At 38.9% G+C, this 25,685-nt stretch overlaps 1 protein-coding gene across 2 annotated transcripts in view; it reads right to left on the bottom strand.

Annotated features, from left to right (window-relative positions):
- MTUS1 (microtubule associated scaffold protein 1) overlaps window positions 1–25,433 on the bottom strand; it is a 132,953-nt gene extending 107,520 nt beyond the window's left edge. Inside the window, exon 1 of one of the 2 annotated variants that reach the window (XM_060778570.2) lies at window positions 25,288–25,433. The gene's annotated coding sequence lies outside the window, so the exon portion shown is untranslated. Of the gene's footprint in view, window positions 1–1,204; window positions 1,274–25,287 lie in introns of those variants that run through there. The other variant, XM_060778571.2, reaches the window with a different exon arrangement.
- Between the last annotated feature and the right edge of the window lie 252 nt (window positions 25,434–25,685).

The raw sequence follows: 25,685 nt of genomic DNA, 5'->3' as shown, positions 1-25,685 counted from the left end.
CTGATTAACCAACCAGGACATAGCATTTGAGAACACAGAAATGCTGGACCACTCTAACAACTACCATGTCAGGCTACACAGAGAAGCCCACTGAAATCCACAAGCATGTGGACTATTTCAACAGAAAGGAAGAAACCATGAAAATGAACAAAATCCAGCTACCAATATTTAAAAACTCTAAAATTATAACTGTAAACAAAGAGCAACACTCAAACATAGGGGAACTCCAGACAAGAAATGATCAGGGACAGCTAATTACCCCTCAACAAAGGATTCCCCCAGGCCCTAACAAGCCAGACCTTGAAACTGTCAGGCCATCAAATGCTAATCAAGGTGGCCAATTGAAACATTCACACCTAGCTCCAACAGACAAGAGTTCTTTCTCCCACCCTGGACTTTCCATAGATATATAAACCCAATTTTTCTAGTTTTCAACAGACCTCACAACCTCTGAGGATGCCTGCCATAGATGCAGGTGAAACGTCAGGAGAGAATGCTTCTGGAACATGGCCATGCAGCCCGAATAACCTACAACAAACCACCTGAAGTATGTTAAGGAATCCGATTAAACAAACCTAATTCTTAAACTAAACTACGAACTTTGGTTACATAATGTTTACTGTAATTTCTTTGGGGCAAAGGATTTTTTGGAAAAAAAAAACCAAGTTTTACTTACATAGAACATGTAAAACAGCATAATGTCACTTTTCATTACAAAGTCGAAGACAAATAAAAGGAGCTGGATACTTTTGAAAGAGATCTTTACTCACTTTACTGCCTGCCTTCCAGTTTGACCCCAATCTAGGTTAAAACACATTTGTTCCATTTCCTTCAGAGAGATGAACCATTTTCCAGGATATTTCACTTCAACAACTCATTAAGTATTAAGCCATTTCATTCCCCTAGAGTGTCTTTTTCCTTTTGGAATAGAAGACCCTAATATTGCTTAGCAAGAAAATTATTCTCTTAATGCCTGGCTTTCATAAATCACCTTAGCAAGATTCATAGTCTGATCATCTTGAAAAATATATAGCACACTTTGGCCTTGATTAATGCATTAGATATATTTTTTAGATTGCAGTAATATATTTCCCTACCTAAATATGATACAGTAAGTTGGATAAGCTCCAAGTGAATAGTTCCAATTTGAGCATTTTCTTTAGCCTTCCATATAAAATTAAACAAGATGAAATAAGATACTCACCTCGATCCTTAATTGCTTAACTACGCTACTGTATGCAGATCTTGTTCCTAGCATACATTTGCACAGAGTAAAGGAAAAAGGCAAACTTAGTTTTTTCTTTTTCTACAAAGTTTCTCTCATGCAATGGCTGCATACAGAGATCAGATCAGTGGTGCAGTAGTAACAGGGCAGAGCTTGGTAACTTTTTTCCTCCTGGGCTCAAGAATTTTCCTGCTACTTGCTGCCAGCCCTCCATCAAGAGCTTGTTGTCTGCCAGCAGCACTCTGCCCAGGAGCCCTTGCCAAGCCTTTCATGGCCTTTAATGAGGGGCAGTAACATGCAGACGTTCCAGTATCCTAGAGCCACTGCTAGCCCCATAACCTTACTTAGAGTAAAAAGGAAAACACAGCTTAACAAAGTGAGCAATTGGTCAGCTATTTAGATATGGGAGGGATTTCAGAATATTAACATTCCATGTTGCCCAGCAACTACAAAAGAACAAGATCTGCAAAAAACTTTCAATCTACGGAGTATTGGACCTAAGTAGTGCCTATTCTAGCTCCGCAGGACAACCCTTTGAAGTAAATACCATGTTTTTCCCAAGAAGAGGAAAATTGCATTTAAAAGTACATTAATAGTGCATCTACACTATAGAATTAATGAAGATTGACACTAGGTTAACAGCCAAGGCTCAATGGTACGGGGTATTGGGAGTTGTAGTTTTACAAGGTTTTTTAGCCTCCTCTGCCAAACAGGGTTGGTGTATCACCAAACTATAACTCCCACAATTTCATAGCATTGAGCCAAAGCAGTTAAAGTACCAAACTGCATCAATTCCACAATGTAGATGTACTGTAATTTTCAAGATGATTAAATGAGAGAGGCTCCTCCTACTTCACAATGATTTCACTGTCTGATTCCCCCCCCCCCCCCCAAACATTTTCTAGTAAGCACACCAGTTTGAACTTTGGAACAGTCACTTGGAAACTCATCTGAACACAGAAGTCAAGACTGAACTTTTAAAGATGTCAAACACATAATGGGCCCCTGGTGGCGCAGCAGTTTAAACTGCTGAGCTACTGAACTTGCTGTCCAAAAGGTTGGCAGTTCGAATCCAGGGAGTTGGGTGAGCTCCTGCTGTTAGCCCCAGCTTCTGCCAACTTAGCAGTTTGAAAACATGCAAAATGTGAGAACAATAGCTACGGTTCTGCGGGAAGGTAACGGTGCTCCATGCAGTTATGTTGGCCACATGACCTTGGAGGCATCTATGGATAACACTGGCTCTTCAGCTTAGAAATGGAAATGAGCATCATCACTCAGAGTCAGACACAACTAGACTTAATGTCAAGGGAAACCTTTACCTTGACCTTTACACATAATGGGAACATTCTGTTTTAGATGTGTTGTTCCACTCATACTCATAGTACACTCTCCACCCAGGCATTTTATATAAATAATACTCCTGTCACTTGCCAATAAATCTCACGGTTAGGTTTTGATTCATTTCCAGATTATCCTTCTCTCTGCCACTACTACGGAAGTAATGATTTTTTTAAAAATTATTTAGATCTATATTGTAAGCAAACATAGATTCAAGTAACAGGCATTTTGAGAGATGCTTATACTACAATTGTGAATTCAGCCTGAATCATTTCTTTAAAGACACACATTTACTCATACACACTATACTGGTTTGAGAGTCATTCTTTCCTGCCAGGAAAACCTGGGAGTTGTAGTGTGAGAGAAGCTAGTTAATTTTAACATTTTTCAACAGTTGTATAGTTCCCAGGATTTTGGAGTGTGATGCAGGAGGAATATGACTTCAGCTTGGAATATTCGGTTTCAAATTTGGTTTGAGAAATTTATTTATTTTTAGAGTTATGAGGAGTGACACCTGTTACTACGTTATCATTCCTTTAAATTAAACACTGTAGTTTTGAAAGAAACCATTCAACTTACTCAGTTCCATATGTTTTTTTCCCATATGGAATTCTTTTTGCAGCATTTGAATTAAGAGAACAGTGAAGAAAAACAGGCTTTCAGTTTTGTGTTGGAGCCGCGGTGGCGCAATGGGTTAAACCCTTGTGCTGGTTGAACTGCTGACCTGAAGGTTGTCAGTTCAAATCTGCGAGACGGGGTGAGCTCCCATCTGTCAGCTCCAGCTTCCTATTTGGGGACATAAGAGAAGCCTCCCACAGGATGGTAAAACATTTGGGTGTATCCTGGGCAACATCCCTGCAGACGGCCAATTCTCTCACATCAGAAGCGACTTGCAGTTTCTCAAGTCGCTTTTGGCACGATAAAAAAAAGTGTTGCGGCAGCATATCTGCAGCGAACAATGTAATAAACTGTGACCTGTACTGTCCCCTTCTAAAGTGGTTGTTTTATAGTTTTTTAATTGTCATTCCCAATATGTAAGGGACTAGAAAACTAAAAATATGATTGATGGGTGCTGCCGCAGAGGATTTGTGGTAAAACACATCTAAAAACTCAAGTTATATTTTTGTCATTGATCTGCAATTTTCGTCTGTCTAGCCATGGCTATCAACTTTATGTATATGGCTTCTTCATATTTCAAACACTGGATTGGAAAAGTTGAATAAGGAATTATGTGTACTTATTCCAGTTGGAGAACAGAGTTTCACTGCAATACTGAACTACAACAATATAAGAGCTTCAAAAAAGTCAGTAAGCGAATCAAAGATGGAAAATTCTTATCAGCATTATTAATCAGAATACCTTGAGCACCTGTAAGATATTTTTCTACATTACTGAACAACTGCTTCTTGTTTTCCCCACTCAAAATAAATTTAAAAAGTGATCTGTATTTATCAGCCTGAGAGTGCAAGCAGGTACCACGAGTCTTAAATTCAATCCCTGCTGTCTCCAGTTTCAAACAACACTAGTTCTCTCCCTCTTTTGAGAACAGCCTCTTTTATTAATTGGACCACAGGAAAGCTGAGCGCTGTTAACTAGCAAATTTGCTTGTTAAGCCTCATTGAAGGATAGGGAAAACAAGCCATTGCATAAGTGGATCCATTTAATTAATTATTTGAAAGCTCTCATAATCATACCATTACCTAATACATTAACAACTTAAGTTGAGGAGGAGGACAAATGAAGTTAAATTTAACAAGTTATTTCCAAACTGACTATGCCCATTAACAAACCCATCAGAGTCTTGGCTATTTGCTAGTCTTAAAAGCTAGATGGTTTTCACTGAGCAACAGTGGGAGGTCCACTCCCAGTTGAAGTTGCTAAAATGCTACTGAACTTGTTACCAACAATTTTTTAAAAATGATTCTCTATTAGTTACCAAAATACAGACTAGTGAGATAACCCACCCCTTGCAATTGACAGCTGGTATACATTGGGTGCATCTACACTCTCAAATTAACACAGTTTGACACCACTTTAACTGTCATAGCACAAGGCTATGGAATCATGAGGGCTGTAGTTTAACAAGGTCTTCAGCCTTCTCTGCCAAACACCACGACTTCAACTTTTTTGAGCATGCCCTTTAACTTTATATTTTAAACAAACACCACCTCTAGAACAACACACACACAGAGATATATGGAGCCCCCCCCCCCGGGTGTGTGTGCAGTGGGTTAAATCCCTGAGCTGCTAAACTTGTTGACCGAAAAGTCACAGATTTGAATCCAGGGAGCGGCGTGAGCTTCCGCTGTCAGCCCCAGCTTCTGCCAACCTAGCAGTTCAAAAACATGCAAATGTAAGATCAATAGGTAACACTCCGGTGGGAAGGTCATGGTGCTCCATGCAGTCATGCTGGCCACATGACCTTGGAGGTGTCTACACCTCTCTCTCTCTCTCTCTCTCTCTATATATATATATAGGTCAATGACCAGCAGCAGAAATGAACAAACCTCAGAATAGGAACATATACATTTAGGTTGGCATCCTCAAACTGTGGCCCTCCAGCTGTTTAAGCCTTCAACTACCAGAATTCCTGACAATTGAACAAGCTTGTTAGGGCTTCTGAGAGTTGGAGGCCCAAACAGCTGCAGGGCCACAGTTTGAGGATGCCTGATTCAGGTATTAAGAAACACTGTCAAAAGCAGTGTTAAAACCCAGTATTGAATACAATAGTTAAAATACTGCGTAACACGATTTTTGTTCCTGGGTTATAAATGTAATTTCCTAATTGGTTCTATCATAAAAATATGGAAAAGGTTTATGAAACTACAAAAACTTGGTTTTTGCAGGACGTTCTGCAGCACATTTTGTTATAGTTTTTCAATTAATATCTCATTGAGTCTCAACCAATTCAATAAAGTGTGTGGCAGAGGATAACAACCACTTTCAAAGTAAGGACAGCACAATTAAACAGAAAATAACACTTTCAAACCAGGAAGAGAAAATGGTTCAAATGTTGTTACATAGTGTAATATTTGTAAATTACTTAAATTACAGAAGGCCAGATATTTAATATCATTTCCCCCTTTAACCCCATTGAGCCAAATTTATACGTCGTAAAAACAACCTGTCTGAATCGAATGTTCCTAAAGCAACTGTGAAAGTTAATTTTGTTAGGTGGAAGAAAACCTATTAAAACAGGTAATTTTATTGGGGTTGCTTCACATCTATTCTTAGTCATCATGGTAGCAAATGGAAAATTCAGGCAGCTCTTAAATCAGTGTTCTGGAGTGCTGGAAAATCAACAATATTTCAAGTTGCCTGACTTCAGAAGCTGTTATTCCTGCACGTTGCACAGAAATAACTGAACAATATTAATAGTAGCTTTACTCTAACCAGAGTCTGCTATATACCAGTACTAAATATAACCTACACTGGTGTTATTGAGTGACCTCTACAGAATTTCTCTCTCATCGATATACTACACTAAGAAGTTAGCTTGATGTGACCGCAGTGCAACCCTTTGCGGCTTTTACTTTACTTATTTCCCCAACACTGAGAATCAACACTAGGGTTGAAAGGAAAGCCCACTAATAAATCTAGAACACACAACAGATTGCATTGTAGATTGTTCTTTCAGAGACACTTCTGTGAGCTTTTTCCATCCAGTCTAATTCAACTTTGTAGCACAGAACTATTTATTCTCTGGCTAATTTCATGAGCTCCCCCTAAATTATTCAGATAGTAGCTAAATTACCCAGTAAAATAATATAATTCACAGATAGCTGAAAATTATTTTAATTTTCTTTTTAAAAAAAACCAAACGAGAGTATTTTTAATAGCCTAAATCCAATCGCTAATATCAACTAGAGAAAATTCCTCAAATCTTTCTTAACTATTGACTTCTTAAATTCCCACTGATTTACTCAAATTGGAAATAACAAATGGATTTAGCCCAGCTTTCCAAAAGTATGTTTTCTACTGTTGACAAATAGCATAGATACAAAACAGTTACAATACTTTCTCAACATAAACTTACAATTGGCAGCAGACAATTTAGACCTAAAGAATTCACACTCATTTAAAAGTGGGAGTAATCAACATTGGTTTTCAATATATTTCTCCAGATTTTTTTTATTATTTCATCAAATATTGTTTTCATTGGTTGGTAATAAAAATATCTGGAGGAATTAATTGAAAACCAAGTACTTTTTAATAGTGATAGAGAAGGTAAATATGAAAGTGAATAGTCTAACCATCAAGAATTTGAATTCCTTTCCTACAAGCAAAAAATGACCTTACTATTCTCCTTGGGCAAGAAAAGAAACAGCCAAAGGGTCATCTGCCAGCTGAAGGCAACATGCATGAAAAATGATGTAAATTCAACAACCAGGCTTTACAGTTCCAGGAATGATGATATGTCAATGGAAATGGATGATATAATTTGCAATGCCTGGTTATTAGTTGTCTTCTTAATTTCTTTTTGAACTTTAACATAAAATATTACACTATTGTTATTAATTTTGCAAGAACCAAGACAAGAAACAAGTGTATGTGAACTGGAGGGAGTCTGCCTTCTTTATAATGTTTCATCTCTATTTTTTTTATTTTTGCATTGAACCTGGGATGCATGGTTAGAGGAGGACTCTAGGTTCCAGATGGGGGTGAGTGGGGATAGCTGCTCCTCAAAAAAGGAGCTGTTATGTGGCATCCCACAAGGTGCCATTCTATCCCCAATGCTCTTTAATATAAAGCCACTATTAGAGATCATCTGTAGGCCTGGAGCAGGTGTTATCACTATGCTGATAACACCCAAATATATTTCTCCATACTTTCAAAAACAGTTTCAACTAAGGATAGTGTGACTCTTCTGAATAAATGCCTGGAGGAGGTAATGGGCTGCATTAGGAAAAACAAATTGAAACTGAATCCAGACAAAACAGAGGTGCTTGCCATTAAGGGTCCTAATCTGGGAAGGGAGATGTGCCATCCAGTTCTGGATGGGGTAACACTCCCTCTGAAAGATTGTGTTTGCAGCTTGGGAGTGCTCCTGGATCCATCTCTACAAATGTCAGCCCAGGTAGATGCGATAGTCAGGAGTGCTTACTATCAGCTTTGGCTGATACACCAGCTGCGCCCCTTCCTAGATTTGGAGGACCTGACGATGGAAGTGCACGCACTAGTAACCTCAAGGTTGGACTTCTGCAGTGCACTTTACATTGGGCTACCTTTGTACCAAGTTTGGGAACTCCAACTGGTTTAAATACAGCAGCCAGACTGGTTACAGGAATATCTAGGAGTGAGCATATTATACCAATTCTAAAGTCACTCCATTAGCTGCTAATAGTTTCTGGGCAAAGTATAAGGCGTTGGTTTTGACCTTTACAGTCCTATATGGTTTGGGTCCAAGTTACCTAAAGTATCACCTTCTCCCGTACAATCTGCTCCAAACACTTAGGTCCTCGGGGGGGGGGGGGGTTACTCCAACCAGCCAGAACCCGACTGGTGATCATCACCCAGAGGAACTTTTCATCAGCTGCCCCAAGACTGTGGAATGACCTGCCGGAAGAGCTCTGACAGCTAAATGAGCTGTCAAAATTTTTTAAACCATCTAAAGACCTCTCTTCTTGCAAGAGAGTTTTTAAACATGAATTTTAAACATGTGTTTAAGATGTATTTTATAGAAATACAATTTAATATGTATATTTGTGGTATTTTTAATGCTTATATATTTTTTAATTATTCTGTAACCTATCTCAGGCCACGAGGAGTGGCAGATAAGAAATACAATTATTATTATTCAAATTAGTATTATAATTCAGAAGATATTCCACATCTCTCTTAGGAAGCAGAACAGAACAAGGATTGAATGCATCAGAAAAAGAGACAACCGTGACTTCTCCAAATGACTGATGACTTAAGAAGGGCTGGACAACTGATTCCTCTTTGCAAATAGTAGACGGGATCATGGTAACATTGCTTTTTTTCCATCTGCCTCTGAGTGTCTAATGTGCACTCAAAAGTATTTTTTAAAAATAATAGTTGTCTTTCATCCTATTTCAGGCTTTTGTTCCAAATTATTTTATTATTAGTAGTAAACAATAGTAGCAAAAGACCGTAAATTAGATACTGTTTATTTAAACAACTTTTATAAAAGGTATACATTTGAAAGTGTCTTCTTTTTGAAGTACCTCAAATCTCTCTACTCTTAATTGGAAAAGCAGTCATTGGTCTTTTTCCTCCACATTTACATATACAAAGCATCCTAAGGGCTGGTTTTCTGGATCAGTGAGATGCAGATGAATGTGAGCTGCAACTCCAATTGAAGAACTGTACTGTCAACAGTGACTACACTAGTTTGAGGGTGCTTTTTCAAACTTGGGAGCCTGCATGATTAAGTTGTTGTGATTCCACTTTAACTGCTATGGTTCCATCCTATGACATTTGTAGGTTTATTTGAAATTCATGCTCAGGGTGAGGTGAATGACTTCTGAAAGTAGGGGAACCGTCTATAGTTCTATTGTTATGGGTAGAGCATCACTCAGTAAGGTTTAGATTTGCTGGGGCTTGGGAATTCAGCAGGGATGGGGGATTCATTAAAATTGTTCATTTCATGAGATTTGTGGATTCTTGAGGAGTTCCTTACTGCTTTCACAAGTGAACCAATTGAGTTCCAGTGTTCTGGCTAACCTATGAAACACTGGAACTGCTAGGGTAGTGGACACAATCACTCTCGAGTGTTCCCTCTCACAGTGATTTCCAACAAGATAGTGGAGATCAAACAAAGGTGAAGGAAACTGGACACTTTGGTAGAAAAGTCATAGAGGGTCTGATTGAACACTGACTCAAACTTATCTGAGGGCCTACTCTGAAGGCAATTTTCTCTCTCTCTCTCTCCCCCCCCCCCCCCATATTGTATCCACTTTGAGTGATCAGAGTTATTTTACACACAGGACCAAGAAAGAGAAATCCAGACTACTGGACAACCCATTGTAAGCAACCTGCCCAGTACTCTGCAGATAAAATTGCTCAGATCCACTCTGACTTGAATGCTACAAGTCAGTAATTTCCAACCTTTTATCCTTCAGGTGTTTTGGACTTCAACTCCTAGAAATCTTTGCCAGTTAAGAGTTGTTAGGAATTGTGGGAACCTTTGGTTCTCCAAAACATCTGGAGAACCAAAGGTTGGGAACCACTGCTATAAGTTATACAGATCCGGTGTGTATAAAAATTTGGCCTTTATTTATTCAGTAATAGACACTTTCTCATCTCTGCAGAATGTTGACAGGATCTTTTTGTGTTGTTGTTTTTGTACAAAACTTTGTGGCTTCTGTTCCCTTAGGCCAGAGGAAATGAAGGTTGCTCTTAATTAGTTTCTCAGAAAGCAAAGAACACACCCAAGCACTAAGTAGGTTTCCCCTCCATATACTTGACTTGTATAAGTCTTTTTGTAATAAAAACCCACTAACACTTGATGAGAGGAATATACTAAAGCTATATACTGAAGTTATTTTCTAGTCCTTTCTTCTCATCTTTATTTATATTATAAACCTAGAAAATAGCATATTCCCCATGAGTAAAATTTAACATGAAAAACCCTGTTTACTATCTATCTGAATGAGGTAAAATGATAGTACAGTACAAGGTATCTGATGATAATGCAAGACACCTTGTTTGATGAAAGTATAAAGACTGCATGAATTGTTGAAAGCAATCTTTTGGTGAGAAAAGAAATTGGGAGACATGGTTTGTGTTCTTCACCAAAGTGGTGCTTAGGTTGCTGCTCTTGTCGTTGTTGCTGAGCACAGAGAATTCAGAATTGCTAATACCCACTTTGTAGTTGTTTGCTTTAATTATCAGCTCTTATCTCTGCAGCAATAAAACCGTTACAGTCATGGCACCATACATTTTACATATGCTGTAAAGAGCTGCCATGTCTCCCAGGTTTGCTACATATATAACAGGAAGCATATGCACGTATTACACACTTATCTAAATATATAAAACGTGAGTGGCATTGCCTGCAGCTACTTCATATATGCGTCTCCACTGACATGTGATTTGGCTCTCAGCCCTTGGAATTCAAATCAAAACTAAATGAGAATAAACCATATGGTGAATTGCTTCCGTCATCATTCTAAACGATCTAATAGCAGTGACTATTGAGTCATTGATCATGGTGCTCCTTCCCACTGGAAGGTTTGGAAAATCATGGGGGGAAATCAATTATAGATTGGTAAAATTTTGGAAGTTAGGACTTCCACTGTAGATTTCTCTGAAATTTTATGTGTTATATGGCAAGCTAATATAAGAGAAGTTGAAGAGTCTGAATACATGAAAAAAGTAGTGCATTGAGAAAAACTTCAGATTCTTTAGCACTCATAAACATTTTGTGGCTATGTGTATAAAAGACATTTTGAGGCTATGTGTAGGATCCAGCCCAAGGGGTTTAATAGTTGGTGGCGATGCCTCAGTAGCCTGGGAGTTGTAGTTTATCATTTGCTTGACTCCAAATTGGAACAGACTGTTGGCACTTACAACAGAAAAGGTGGTAAAGCCGTTTTAAAACTGAACCTCAAACAAAGTTGACAGCTGATCGGAAGCAAATATTTGGATATGAATCATTCCTCTGATATTAAAGTGAAAATGGTCCCAATTGTTCTAGAGGGGATGGATTAAAAACAATCCACAAGGATGCAGAAAATTGCATTGGGAAGCCACAAAGGTCAAAAGGGAATACTATGAACAGTGGAGGATGCAATACCTATTGCTGCCCATATGCATCTGGTTACCCATTGTGCAAAATAATAATAATGCTGTACTACTTAGGCCTTTGGTCTGAAACAGGATAGTTCTTGTTCTTACTTAAATACCACATTTCATGCTGGATTTGTAGAACTAGAAAAGGGAAAAATGAAACAGGGAGACCGGTTCTTCTATCTACTGGATCACACAATGAGTCCATTATACTGTAACAACAAGTCAAAATTCTGTATAGCTACAAACCAGGAAGGTCTGTTTTGATCAGTGGTTACCAACCACTGGTCCTCCAGATGTTTTGGACTTTAGCTTCCACAATTCCTAACAGCTGGTAAACTGGCTGAGATTTCTGGGAGTTGAAGTCCAAAATAACTGGAGGACCAAAGGTTGGGAACCACTGGTTTATATATAAATCCAAACTAGATCTATGGTTTGTCGTTCCTTGCAAAAATCATAATAATAAGCCAAATACAAACCCCGATTTATGATTCTAGCTTGTTAGACACAAACAAGTTATTGTTTAGTGCATTGGCCTTCTACCACCAATGAGATGGATTTTGGAATCCTTGTTAGCCAAATGTTAATAGCAATGTAAATAATCAATCTGTATGAATGACATTGGTGATTTTTTGCATTAGCTTAGCAGTCTGATGCTGGGAAAAGGTAGGAAGGGAGGAATGGACTGTCGGGGGAGGGGGTTAATTTTCCACTTTTGCCAATTTCCTTATACAGTTCTCATACCTACTGAAAGGAGATGGACATGTTAGCACACTTTGGTTTTTGTTGTTTGCTTCTGAAATTTATAACCCACAGAATCCATCTGTCATTGCCCTGGGTGATGCACACTACTCCAGGAAGCCAACTTAGCCAGCAATAGACATTTTAATCACAGGCCAGGGATTGTGAAGGTAGAGTTAGACGCTTAGAGGCAAGCAAGAATGACCAAGCAGCATTCTTGCTCATTTGCCAATAGGCTGGAATTCTTAATATTAGGTGCAATCTGGGTTGTTGTATGGAAAGGTGGAACAGATTATCTGTTTTATCTTCATACTTTCCAATTTGAAAGATACCTTTAAGAGTTGTATGACAAGTCTGTGAGAGAAAACTTTACAAGAATAAAAGACGGACAATCAGCTAAGCTGGGCAATCCATGAAAGATAGTTGAAAAGCTATGTGGGATGCTTGGCTCTCTGAATGCTGACACCCATATATATGAGCAATAAAGCACATTTTAGAATCATTAATCAAATTGTGTTTCAAATATTTGCAATGCAAGAATTAGAACAGTTTAATGCGATGGAACATACATTTTAATTGGTAAACAGAGTACAGCCATTTCTCCCACATTAACATTATATACAGTTCCATTTTCAAAGGCATATTCCATTACTTTGGGTAATGATTTTTCTTTTTAAGATGAATTACCAAACTTGTTCTGAAAAAGGTTCTAAATTGTGTTATACATGGCTAATCAATTTCATATCTAAAGGGGGGGGGGGGAGAGAGAGAGATAAAACCCAGAGTACTCTTTCTAGGAAATAAAGTTCATGCATCCAAAGGAAAGAATGAGAAAGTTATTGAAAATTGCAATAAAAAACGACACTACACTCCTGAGGATGTCAAGGGATGCAGCCAAATCAACTGAAGTGACATCATAGCATTACAATGGTGTAGGGAGAAGGCCTTAAATTACAATACAATCTAGTATTCTCTACCCAAACACAATTTACCTGATAGAAGACTTACTCAAGTAATATAGTTTTAGCTGCTAGTAAAGGTAAATGTTTCCCCTGACATTAAGTCTAGATGTGTCCGACTCTTGGGAGGTGGTGCTAAGCCCCATTTCTAAGCCGAAGAGCCAGTGTGGTCCTTAGATACCTCAAAGGTCATGTGGCTGGCATGACTGCATGGAGTGCAATTACTGCTAGCTTCACTTTGACTATTTCTTGTGTGACAGGTTATAGTATTATTGTATCATATATAACAGTGATTTTCAACCTGTGCGTCCCCAGGTTTTTTGACCTACAACTTCCACAAATCCCAGTCAGTTTACCAGCTGTTAGGATTTCTGAGAGTTGAAGGCCAAAACATCTGGAGACCCTCAGGATGAAAACCACTGATATATAAGAAGCGTTATGTCCACTCCATCACAGAAAAACTTTGTAAATCAAAGCAAAATGCCATAAGATATGGCTTCAATAGTAATTTGTTTGTGAGATCATATTATCTTCAGAAACGGATGCAAATCAAAGATCATTGTATGGATCTATACATTCCCTGAATAAGGAAACAACTAAGTGTTTTGATCATATAAAATACTATACTTTTACTTCAGAATGGAACTACTAGCTTAAGTTTCAACACTCTCAACAAGCATTCAGCACAAACTCTGCAAAAACTGAAGAAGTGCACAGCTTGTGGCTCTCAAGTTTTGGTCCTCAAGATAAAGGTAAAGGTTTTCCCCTGACATTAAGTCCAGTCTTGTCCAACTCAGTCTTGTCCAACTCATGCTTTTTGGGGCTTCTAGGATTTGAAGTCCAGGATTGAGGAATATTGCACTATAACACCCTGTAGATCAGTGTTAAGCAAACTTATCTGCTGTGTTTCAGAACTTCCCTCCTTGCTGGTTTGAGGAGTTTTTAAAAAGTTTTTAAAAGTACTACAAGTGCAGCTTAAGAGCATACCCAATAAATTCATTCACATTCTTTAAAGGGCATATAGCCAAATGTTTTCCGTTAAATCTCAGAAAACAAGAAACACACACCCTGTGCTCAAATACAGTTACAATTTACTGCTTTAGTTGAGTACAACGTGCTTCATAACTGAGACAGGAAATTGCTTCCTTTATCTGTTCCCTTAAAAAAACGGTTTCTAAACCCTTGGAGTGAAGCTATGTTTATCATCAACTAAATGTTAAGCTCTCATAGGCTTAAAATCAACTTCTCAAAGTGAGTAGTTCATAAAAATACATCTGCAATTTAATATAATATTTTAAAAAAAGAACAACAGAAATATAGAAGAATCCTGCTTAGCCAGCAGAAAATCCTAGTCTTTTCAGTGTGACTCTTAACTGTGACATTGAGGGTGAATGTTTAACACAATAACAGAACACGGGTTCCCCAAGCACCTAACAAATAAAATAAACCGCGTATATAGATGCAATAAAACTTTATTAAACATCTGTTATAAGGTAACCCGATTTTTCCAATAACTTGACCTGGAAAGTGTTTAACCCAATGACACCTTATATGCTCATTTACCATAGCAAGTTACCCAATTTATTCCAGATGATTGAGTTTATCTTGTCCATCCTTAGACCCCTTCCACACAGCTGAATAAAATCCCACATTATCTGCTTTGAACTGGAATATTTGGCAATGTGGACTCTGAGAACCCAGGGCCCTTCTACACAGCCATATAACCCAGAATATCAAGGCAGAAAATCCCATAATATCTGCTTTGAACTGGGTTATCTGAGACCACACTGCCATATATTCCAGTTCAAAGCAGAAAATGAGGGATTTTATTCAGCTGTGTGGAAGGACCCGCAGTTCAAAGCAGATATTTTGGGATTTTCTGCCTTGATATTCTGGGTTATATGGCTGTGTGGAAGGGCTCTTAGTAGGTCATTCACTGCTTGGGGCATAACTGGTTTTTAAAATATATTGTTTTCTTCTTGGCTTGAAAACAATGATATCAGATTCAAAGTAAGTGGCCTCCTTGTAGTTCCTTCTGTCCTTTGCCGGCCACATTGTATAGAAATGGTGAAAAAAAATAGGATAAACATCCAAAGCAACTGGCCATTTTCCTAAAGCTGATTGACTTGACTACCACTATAATTCAATAGGCAAGATAGCAAATTCTGGTTTTTAAACACACTATGCATTTAAAATAATTACTTTGAAATTGAAATTCCATATCTGATATACTGAATTTCAGTTCAACTTCTTCTAAATCTCTAAGTACATTAAATTTCCTGTCACATTAAACTTTTTAAAGGATTTCTTTAAAAACAACCCTTCAAAAACATAAAAATGCAAAATTTTGCTAGACACTTTTACAAATTTCATTCACAGATCAGTGTTACTATTAAAAGCTGAGCATCTAGAATTCCTAAATCTGAAATACTCCAAAATTATCCATATGGATAAATTGTGACATCTTTTCTTTCTGACTGTTCAACGTACACAAACTTTGTTGGGTCACCATAAGTTTTTTGAGCTGTATGACCATGTTCCAGAAGCATTTTCTCCTGACAGTTCACCTGCATCTATGGCAGGCATCCTCAGAGGTTGTGAGGACCTCACAACCTTTGAGGATGCCTGCCATAGATGCAGGCAAAACGTCAGGAGAGAATGCTTCTGGAACATGGCCATACAGCTCAAAAAACTTACAGCAACCCAGTGATTCCAGCCGTGAAAGTCTTCCACAACACAACAAACTTTGTTTTATGCACAAAATTATTTTAAAATTTGTGCATAAAATGGGGTATATAAAACATAAATGAATGTTGTTCAAAATTAGGTCACAAAATCTGGGGGGGGAATCTGAAATCCAAAACATTCCCGGAGCCAATCGTTTCAGATAAGGGTCATTCAACCTGTACCACAAAACAAATGCCTGCTTTCAAAAATGTTTTAAGCTATTTTGGCACAATGGTGTGCATTTGAGAGCTGAATAGTTGTGTCTTGAAATACTGATGAAACACATATTAAATACTGCAAAATTTATCCACACAATGACTCTTATGAGTGGCCAATGTATCAGCAAACCACACCACATTACATTCTCAGATTTTTTTTTTAAGGCAGGATTAAACTACAAGATTAATCCAGTTATACTTCGACAGAGGCCCTCTCAGGTTAAGGCTAAATTCTTCGCCTGTAGGGTAGAGAAGACTGTGTGCAAGGAGAGCAGAGTAGGCTTCAAAGAGAAAACAAACTTTGTGCAGTACCTGCCTAGCATTTTTAGTTCAGTAATTATACATAATTTTAGAGAAGACACAAATGCCTTTACCTCTAAATATAAAGCACTTCTAATTGTTTAAAGTTCGAGATATACACACACATTAATGTAAGACTTACAGAACATTTGGTTTGGTCAAGATTTGCCACAACAAAACACCAGTCTTTGATGTTTGGGATATTAAGATGACATCTAGAAGTACCTGAACCGGTAGCTACTGAAAAGATGATGCGCAAACAAGGAATGCAATTACTGCTTCCTCATGATGACTACCCTTGCATCTTTTACAATATTAATAAGGTCAGATGTATAGCATCTGAGCAGCTATTTAATTCATGTGCACACATCACAAAGTAGCTCTTTTAGAAGCAACTCCCGTATTTACAACCACAAAATCCCTAAGCTCCAGTAAAATACTCAATATTAATGCCTTTTCTTTGCCCTTTTATCGCTGAACTATTTAACTACATTAGGTAGATATCTGGTGTTTATTAATTTAATGCAATCTCTCTCAATAATAGGGGGGAAAGCAGGATGTTAATTAAAGAAAGAAAGAGAAAAAAATCAAACAGGATGATGATCCAATTCTAAACTGGTTTATTTGTTTAATTTAAAGACCACCTTCTTTCTAACATGGGGCATGAAATGATGAACCACAAGTATAAAACAAAACACACTGGGATCTTGGTGTCTGCTGGGATTTGATTCAGGATCACAAGCGGATACTAAGATCACAGGATGTACAAGTCCTATTATATACAATGGAGTAGTAAAACTGGAGCCCCCGGTGGTATAGTGGATTAAACCACTGAGCTGCTGAGCCTGTTGACCGAAAGGTCGCAGGTTCGAATCCAGGAAGCGGTGTGAGCTTTCGCTGTCAGCCTCAGCTTCTGCTAACCTAGCAGTTCGAAAACATGCAAATTTGAGTAGATCAATAGGTACCACACCGGTGGGAAGGTAACGGCGCTCCATGCAGTCATGCCGGCGACATGACCTTGGAGGTGTCTATGGACAACGCCGGCTCTTCAGCTTGGAAATGGAGATGAGCACCACCCCCAGAGTCAGACATTACTAGACTTAATGTCAGGGAAAGCCTTGACCTTTATATATATATTTTAACTAAATGAGAAACTGCGTAGCTGTGATGACACTGATTTAAAAGGTTTATAATGCCACATATATAGCAAATGCGTTTTGCAAAAAAAAAAAAAAACCCTAAAACTGATTTTACAAAAAAAAAAACCCAACCAACCAACCAAACAAACAAAGTGGCCAGATATATCAATTAGATGGGGGCACAGTGGTTAAACTGTAGAACTTGCTGACCGGAAGGTCAGCGGTTTGAATACAGGGAATGGGTGAGCTCCTGTCTTCGCAGTTCAAAATCATGCAAATTTGAGTAAATCAATAGGTACCACTTTGGCGGGAAGGTAACGGCACTCCATGCAGTCATGCCAGCCACATGACCTTGGAGGCTTCTATGGACATTGCTTCTTTGGCTAAGAAATGGAGATGAACACCACACCCCAGAGTCGGACATGACTGGACTTAATGTCAGGGGAAAACCTTTACCTAGTAAAATTGTGTCCCTTACATAAAATGGTAAAATCGAGGTTTGCCTTTTGGAACTCTTTTTTTCTTTTAGTATTTTTAGTATCTTCAAGTCATTAATGGTTGAGTCCATGGATGCAGAATCCATGGATTTTGTGGGCTAACTGTACAGGAAAAACTAGAAATAACATTAAAAATAAATAAATAAATTGGGTATCATGTTAAAACACGTATAATTTAATATAGTACAAAATTATCTTTAAATATGGCTATAAAATAAAAATGCAGCATATAAACCTCTTTAGAGAAACTTCCAGAAATAGATCATTAGTCAGTGAAGCTGCTTCCCACGGGAATTTTGCATTTCCTATAAGATTATATAATATAGACTGCTTTGCACTAAGTAACCAGGTTTTCCTGTCTACACAGAATCAGGCTGGGAACCTCATGACTTAGCTACACAAGTCATCAAAACATTAGTATAGATTTCCATGAGGAGTGGAAAATTAGACAAGGAATAGAAGGAGAAAACAAGCTCTGCCCTCCCCTTCGAACAACATTTGTCTTTCAATTAAGAGATCTTACTACAAGGTACTAGTGTTTTAAATTGGAAAAGTTGATCCCAACACAACTAATGTTGGACATTACATTCTCCAGATCTTTTGGATTGCAATTCCAAAGTCTCTAGGCCGCCTGACTACATGCTTGCTATGGATAAAAAGAATTCCAGTCCAAATATCTAGATGGTGAAGATTTGACTAAATTTACAGTAATCTAGGCAGTTTATTTACAAACTGTATATTAACTGTATTATCGAAGGCTTTCATGGCCAGAATCACTAGGTTGTTGTAGGTTTTTTCAGGCTATATGACCATGTTCTAGAGGCATTCTCTCCTGATGTTTCACCTGCATCTATGACAAGCATATACAACATCCCTGTATATTAACTGCAAGCTAGTTTCTTTAATAAATCCACTCTAGAAATTAACAAACTATTTCATGACATTACTATTAATCATTTCAACATCAGCACAGCATAATTTAATATTCTTAGCCTGCACCAGAAAGGTACTAGCCACCATCTGGAACTATGCTCAAAACTTTCACTACCACCAGTAATGGTTATAGCAGCACACATAGCTTAGCAAAGCAAGGAGGATCTGGGCTATGAATGCGACTGAGTTTGGAAGAGGAAGAAAGAACATCTCTGTTGCATGTGAAAGAGATCTGGAGTGCTACTTGACACTGTTCAGCCTGCCTGGCAGACAGTAGCATTTGATTGCTTCTCTTCTCTTGTAACCAGAAGCAGGAATGCATATCCAGGCCAGTTGCCTCAGAGGCAGCTTCATCCAGAGACTGAAGCACCTTTCCTCATTTGGATGGCAGTCTGAGCTTCAAGCAATATGCTGCGGGACTTTTCCATCATGCATATTCCCTTGTCTTTGGGAATTACTTTCTCATCCCTGTTATTCTTTGTCTTTTAAAAAATGCCTTCCATTATTTTTTCAATGTGCTTAAACAGTCTCCCATCAAAAGGAAGAGTGTCCCTATTAAAAAAAACCTCTACAAAGTGTTTCAAAATGATGGACCCAATTTCAAAGATGTATATTTCACAATAGTAACATGGTACAATTACACGGAGGTTTAATGAGTTGTCAAGTTGTCAGATTTTACTAATTGTTTTGAGTCAAAAACCAATCTTAAAAACAATGCTGCAAATGGAAAATATCTAATTAGGCCTTACGTTGCAGGGTCACCACCTTGCAAATGATTGAGGCTGGGGTCTGTTTGTGTGTCAGAAAAGGCATCTAGCAGCAATCATTTGAAACTCCATGCCCCCCCCCCCCTTCAAGGTTTAAGACTTTCATTCATGGTTGCAGAGATACAGCAATTTCAAATCAGGCCCATCTTTTTGAAACATTCTGTATTGTTGTGTGCCTTCAAGTCATTTATGACTTGAAACAACCCTGAGATGAACCTATCACAAGCTTTTCCTGGCAAGATGTTTTCAAAAGGATGTGTTTTCAGAAGGATGTGTTTTCCTTTGACTTCCTTTGACTTCCTGAGGTTGAGAGAGAGTGCCTTGGCCTATAGTCCACACTGGCTACAACCATTATCATTTTGATGAGAAAATCTGACATTATGCATTAGGCTAGTTTTTTTTTTTTGTCATGTTAGGGGTGACTCCTGATGTGAGAGAATTGGCCATCTGCAAAGACGTTTCCCAGGGGACACCTGGATGATTCTGATGTTTTTATCATCCTTGTGGGAGGCTTCTCTCATGTCCCCGCATGAGGAGCTGGAGCTGATAGAGGAAGCTCATCCGCCTCTCCCCGGATTCAAACCTGCGACCTGGTGGTCTTCAGTCCTGCCGGCACAGTGCTTTAACCCACTGTGCCACCAGGGGCTCCATTAGGCTAGCTGAGAGGAAGCAACACAAGAGCAAACTGATGCCAGGACTGGAGTAGGAAGGATGTAGAAAGAGAAGGCAGATATCTGAATTCAGCCTGCCTAAAGGGTCTAATATTTGTTTTTGGCTCAGGAATTTGCATAGCTATAGGACATTAAGTTGGAGGTCCATATCAACAAAAAGGAAAAAGAAGTTGGAAGAAACCTCATGGGCCATCCAGTCCAACCCCCTGCCAAGAAGCAGGGAAATCGCATTCAAAGTATCCCTGGCAGATAGCCACCCAGTCTCTGTTTAAAAGCCTCCAAAGAAGAAGCCTCCATCACAGTCTGGGGCAGAGAGTTCCACTACTGAACACAAACAGCTCTCACAGTTAGGAAGTTCTTCCTAATGTTCAGGTAGAATCTCCTTTTCATGTAGCTTGAAGCCATTCTACCACATGCTAGTCTCCAGGGCAGCAGAAAACAAGCTTGCTCCCTCCTCCCTATGACTTTCCCTTCACATATTTATACATGGCCATCATGTCCCCTCTCAGCCTTCTCTTCTGCAGGCTAAACTTGCCCAGCTCTTTAAGCCACTCCTCATAGGGCTTGTTCTCCTATTGTTCTCCTTGATTATTTTAGTCGCCCTCCTCTGGACACATTCCAGCTCGTCAACATCTCCCTTAAACTGCGGTGCCCAGAATTGGACACAGTATTCCAGGTGTGATCTGACCAAGGCAGAATAGAGGGGTAGCATGACTTCCCTGGATCTAGACACTAGGCTCCTATTTACAGGCTAAAATCCCATTGGCATTTTCAGCTGCCACATCACATGGTTTAACTTGTTGTCCACGAGGACCCCAAGATCTTTTTCACCTGTACTGCTGTCGAGCCAGGTATAAAGAAAGTTAAGCATGGCTCATGGTCTTAGAAAAAGCATTACATCTTTGTTTATTCTTAAATATATCAACATTATACTGTTATAACTATGCTGTTGGATAGTGCATATCACAGAAATCAGTGGGAAGGTTTTTATTATTCTGCATGACACTTTTAATTAGCAGTCTATTCCATAGTCATTACAGCATTCATTCTCATAAACATCCTACAAAACAAAGTAACAGTCTATTTTACAGACAGGAAGCTGAGGCAGCCCATCGTGAAACCTCTCTCAGGTAGAAGTTGAAGGACATGAACACATATGAAACACCTTTGAGCCCTCCTCATTCACTCCCCCACGGTGTGGGAGTATTTAGTCTGGGACGGAAGGCAGGAGAGACATTCTTAAGGAACCAGATGTGGATTCTTAAAAAAAAATCAGATTTATGTAGATGTGTAAGAAGCACAGGCTTCAGGGAACTCTAAACCAGACTGAAATGTGATCTACTTACTGGCTAGCATACTCAGACTTTAACCACTGGTATTTTCCAGAGTCTACTCCACATATCCACTGAGTATCCATTATATGAAGTTCCAAAATGCGAAGTAATGCTCCAATATCCAAAACTGTCCATGTGTATGACTGAGATAGGGCCACTTTGGCTTTGTGGTGGCTCAGTGTACACACACTTTGTTTCTTTGAAAATAGTGTATGAAATCACCTTTGTGTATAATGTGTTTTGTGATTAAGACTTTGGTCCCGCTACAGGTGTACCAAAATCTGGGGAAAAACATTTCTATGGGTTACCAGAACATTTTAGATGAGGGACACCCAACCTCTACTGCCATACTCCCTTGTGTATTATGTTTGCAATTATCTTCAGGCTTCATGTTTAAGGCATGTATGAAAAGATGAAATTTGTGTTTATATACAAGGCATATATAAAAATATGAGTTCTGTGTTTAGATTTGTGTTCCATTTCCAAGAGATATCGTGATGTATATTCAACTACAGTAAAACTCTTGAGCTGGATCTACACTGCCATATAATCCAGATTATCAAAGCAGATAATCCAGATTATCTGATTTGAACTGGATTATATGAGTCTACATTGCTGTAGAATCCAGTTAAAAGCAGATAATCTGGATTTTATATGGCAGTATAGATAGGGCATCAGTTAGGCCTATTGTTAAAAGTAACTCTCAAGCAACCACAATCTACATTTATCCAACATCTACCAATTCCCAAGCGAGAGTTTCCAGTATTACAAAATCTGGAATAAGGAATACTTCTGATCCCAAGCATTTCAGCTATGGGACATTCAACCTATATTACATCCATAAGAAAAAGTATGTATCAGTGGTGAGAACATTAATCCATTAGGGCTCGAAATGAATCAAGGCTGTGGCTATGCAAAGATTGCCTCCCTTCTACAGGCTTTTGAAGCACAGACACAAAAAAGGGATCAGTGAGCAAGAATCCTTTGGCCTCGTGGTGACATCCTTGCCAACTTTTTCCTTAAGTGCCTGGCACTGACTAAAGCCGGAGGAGGAGAGGGAGGAGCAACTATGACCTGAGAGTTAGAAGCAAGTAAGGAGGAGAGAAAGGAAGGAGAGGGTAAGTCAATGTTCAACACTGTTGCCTCCTCCGCAGATGTGTTTGGGAAACATTGTTGAACTGCAGGAACTTAAGGACACAGATTGATTGACAGATAGATAGATGACTAGATGAGAGAGAGATACCGTAGGTAGATATAGAGAGATTGATAGATAATAGAAATGATAGAGAGACCATAGATAAGATATAGATTAATAGATAGGTGAATATATGATGGATACTGTAGATAGATAGATAGTCAGATACCATAGATAGATAGACAGATAGATGAATATGATAGAGATACCATAGATCAATTGATAGATAAATATATATGATATATGAATATATGATAGATGATAAATGGATGAATATATGATAGATGGATTGATTGATAGATGAATATATGATAGAGAGATTGATAGACTGATAGGTACTGTAGACAGATGAATATATGATAGATATATGATAGATAGATATGATTGATACTGTAGACAAATTGATAGATAAATAAATGATAGATACTGTAGATAGCTTATCAATAAATAGACAGATGAATAGATTGGTAGATAGATGAATATATTATAGATAGATTGATAGATAGATACCATAGATAGATTGATAGATAGATGAATATATGATAGGTTGATAGATCAATATATGATAGATAGATAAGATTGATAGATACCATAGATAGATAGATGAATATATGATAGACAAATCGATTGATTGATAGACTGATAGACAGATACTGTAGATAATGAATATATGATAGATACTGTTGGTAGATAGATAGATGAATATACGAGGGGTATTTTTTAAGTAAGGTCCGTTTTGTTGTAGACACTAGTAGTTCGCGTGCATACCACAATGAGTGCGTGCGTCGTGTACCGGCATGCCTCGGGAACAACTGTGCTCAGTTTCCGCTCTGTAGCAAACCTGTACGGTTCTGTTCTGTGCTTTAAAAATGTTTAAGACTATCAACTCACCCGCCGCATGTGAGGTTCGCTCAGTGATATGGTTTTTGTCAGCAAGGAACCTGCTTGCTGCAGAAATTCATCGACAGATTTGTGAAGTGTACGGTGATACTGTTATGAGTGAAAGCAAAGTGCATAAGTGGGTACGACAATTCAAAGATGGCCGTGACAACGTCCATGATGAGGACTGCTCTGGTCGCCCTTCTTTGATTACAGACGATTTGGTGGCTTTTCGTGGCGGCAAGTTTTTATGAAGAGGGTATTTTAAAATTGGTTCAGAGGTATGATAAGTGTTTGAACAAACTTGGCAACTATGTTGAAAAATAGAGTGAAGTATGTACTTTCTGAAAATAAATTTACTTTTTTGGAATAAACTTTTGTTGTGTACTTATGTTCCAATGGACCTTACTTAAAAAATACCCCTCGTATGATAGACAGATTGATTGATTGATTGACTGATATACTGCATAGATAGATGAATATATGATAGATACTGTAGGTAGACTGCTAGATTAATATATGATAGATACCATAGATCGATGATAAATAGACAGATTAGTAGATTGGTAGATGGATGAATATATGATGATACCATAGATAGATAGATAGATAGATGATTATATGATAGATAGATACCGTAGATAGATACCATAGATAGATTATCAATAAATAGACAGATGTATAGATAGGTTGATACATAAATAGATGACAGATAGATAAGATAGATAGCAATCCTTCCGGAATTGACTAAGTTAAGACTATTATTATTACAGAGTATAATAACAGAGCCCCCATCTACACTGACCATTTAATGCACCATTTCATGGAATTGTGGGAGTTAAAGTCCAAAACACCCGGAGGGCCCAAGTTTGCCCATGCTTGCATTAAGGGCTTGCTTTGGTGGGAGTTTGTTGCCTGGTTGCCGCAGTTTGAGGCTGGCTCGAGTCAGGGGAATGAATGCGGTTTGATATCACTTTATGAACTGCCCTGCCTCAATGCTGAGTATGGAATCCTGGGAGTTGGTCGTTTGACAAGCTCTGGAGCCTTCGGAGAGGCCGAGACGGTCAAGATCCCAACAGCTTTGAGCCGGGGAAGGTTCAAGCGGTGTCGAAGCGCGCTAAAATTCCACAGCCTGGCGAGAGAGAAGCCACGGAAGGACGCGGATGGAACGCTGAGGCCGAAAGGAGCCCACCAATGGCAGCCCCCCTCCGCCGTTTCCTTTTCTCCTATTGGTCCAAATGTAATGAGGAAGGGGGGGAGGAAAGAAACCCCCCTCCTTTCAATCACAACTTGCCAAAAAAGAGTCGCCTCAGAAAGTCTTAGCACTAAAGTTGAATTGGTTCCAGAAAAAGGGGGGGGGGGGGGGGCGGGTTAAAAAAAAAGGGGGGGGGGGTTGAGTCCCATTTAACCCCTCTGAACCCCTTTGTTTTCTTCTATTTCTTTCCCTTGGCTTCCCAATGCCAAAGTTCAGCCCCGTCGCAGTGCAGAAGAAAACCAGCCCTCAAAAGAGAAGAGGACAAAAGGGCAACAGGAACATTCCTTTCCTGGCTTTTCTTAACTTTCCTTTTCAATAATAGATAGATAATATATATATATAGACATATACATACCTGCAAGGACGTCTCTTTCTATAGACCGGCTTCTTCTCCTCCTCGCCAGCGTTTCTTTAACCTTTCTTTCTAATGCGCTTCTTCTCCAGCAGCTGCTGCAGGACAATTCCACTCTATGGAGAGAGAGAGAGGGCGCGCGCGCGCGACCAACCAACCAACCAACCGTGCGCTCGCGCCCGCGTCTGTCGAAGTGATTTTTTTTTACTCTTTCGCCCTGTTCGGTGCCCACTGCGCATGCTCAGGACCGGCCGGGACCAGCCAAGAGGCACCTTCCTTGGTTCTTTTTTTTCAAAGCCTCGAGGGAACTGCAGCACCTGCCTTCCTTAGTGACGTCACAGCATTCTTTAATACCTGGTGCGGGCGGGGCAACTAGAAGAGGAGGAATCAAATTGGCGGGA

Source organism: Anolis sagrei, chromosome 5 (genome assembly GCF_037176765.1).
Source record: "Anolis sagrei isolate rAnoSag1 chromosome 5, rAnoSag1.mat, whole genome shotgun sequence".
Lineage (NCBI taxonomy): Eukaryota > Metazoa > Chordata > Lepidosauria > Squamata > Dactyloidae > Anolis > Anolis sagrei.
This window is presented reverse-complemented; position numbering and strand designations above follow the sequence as displayed.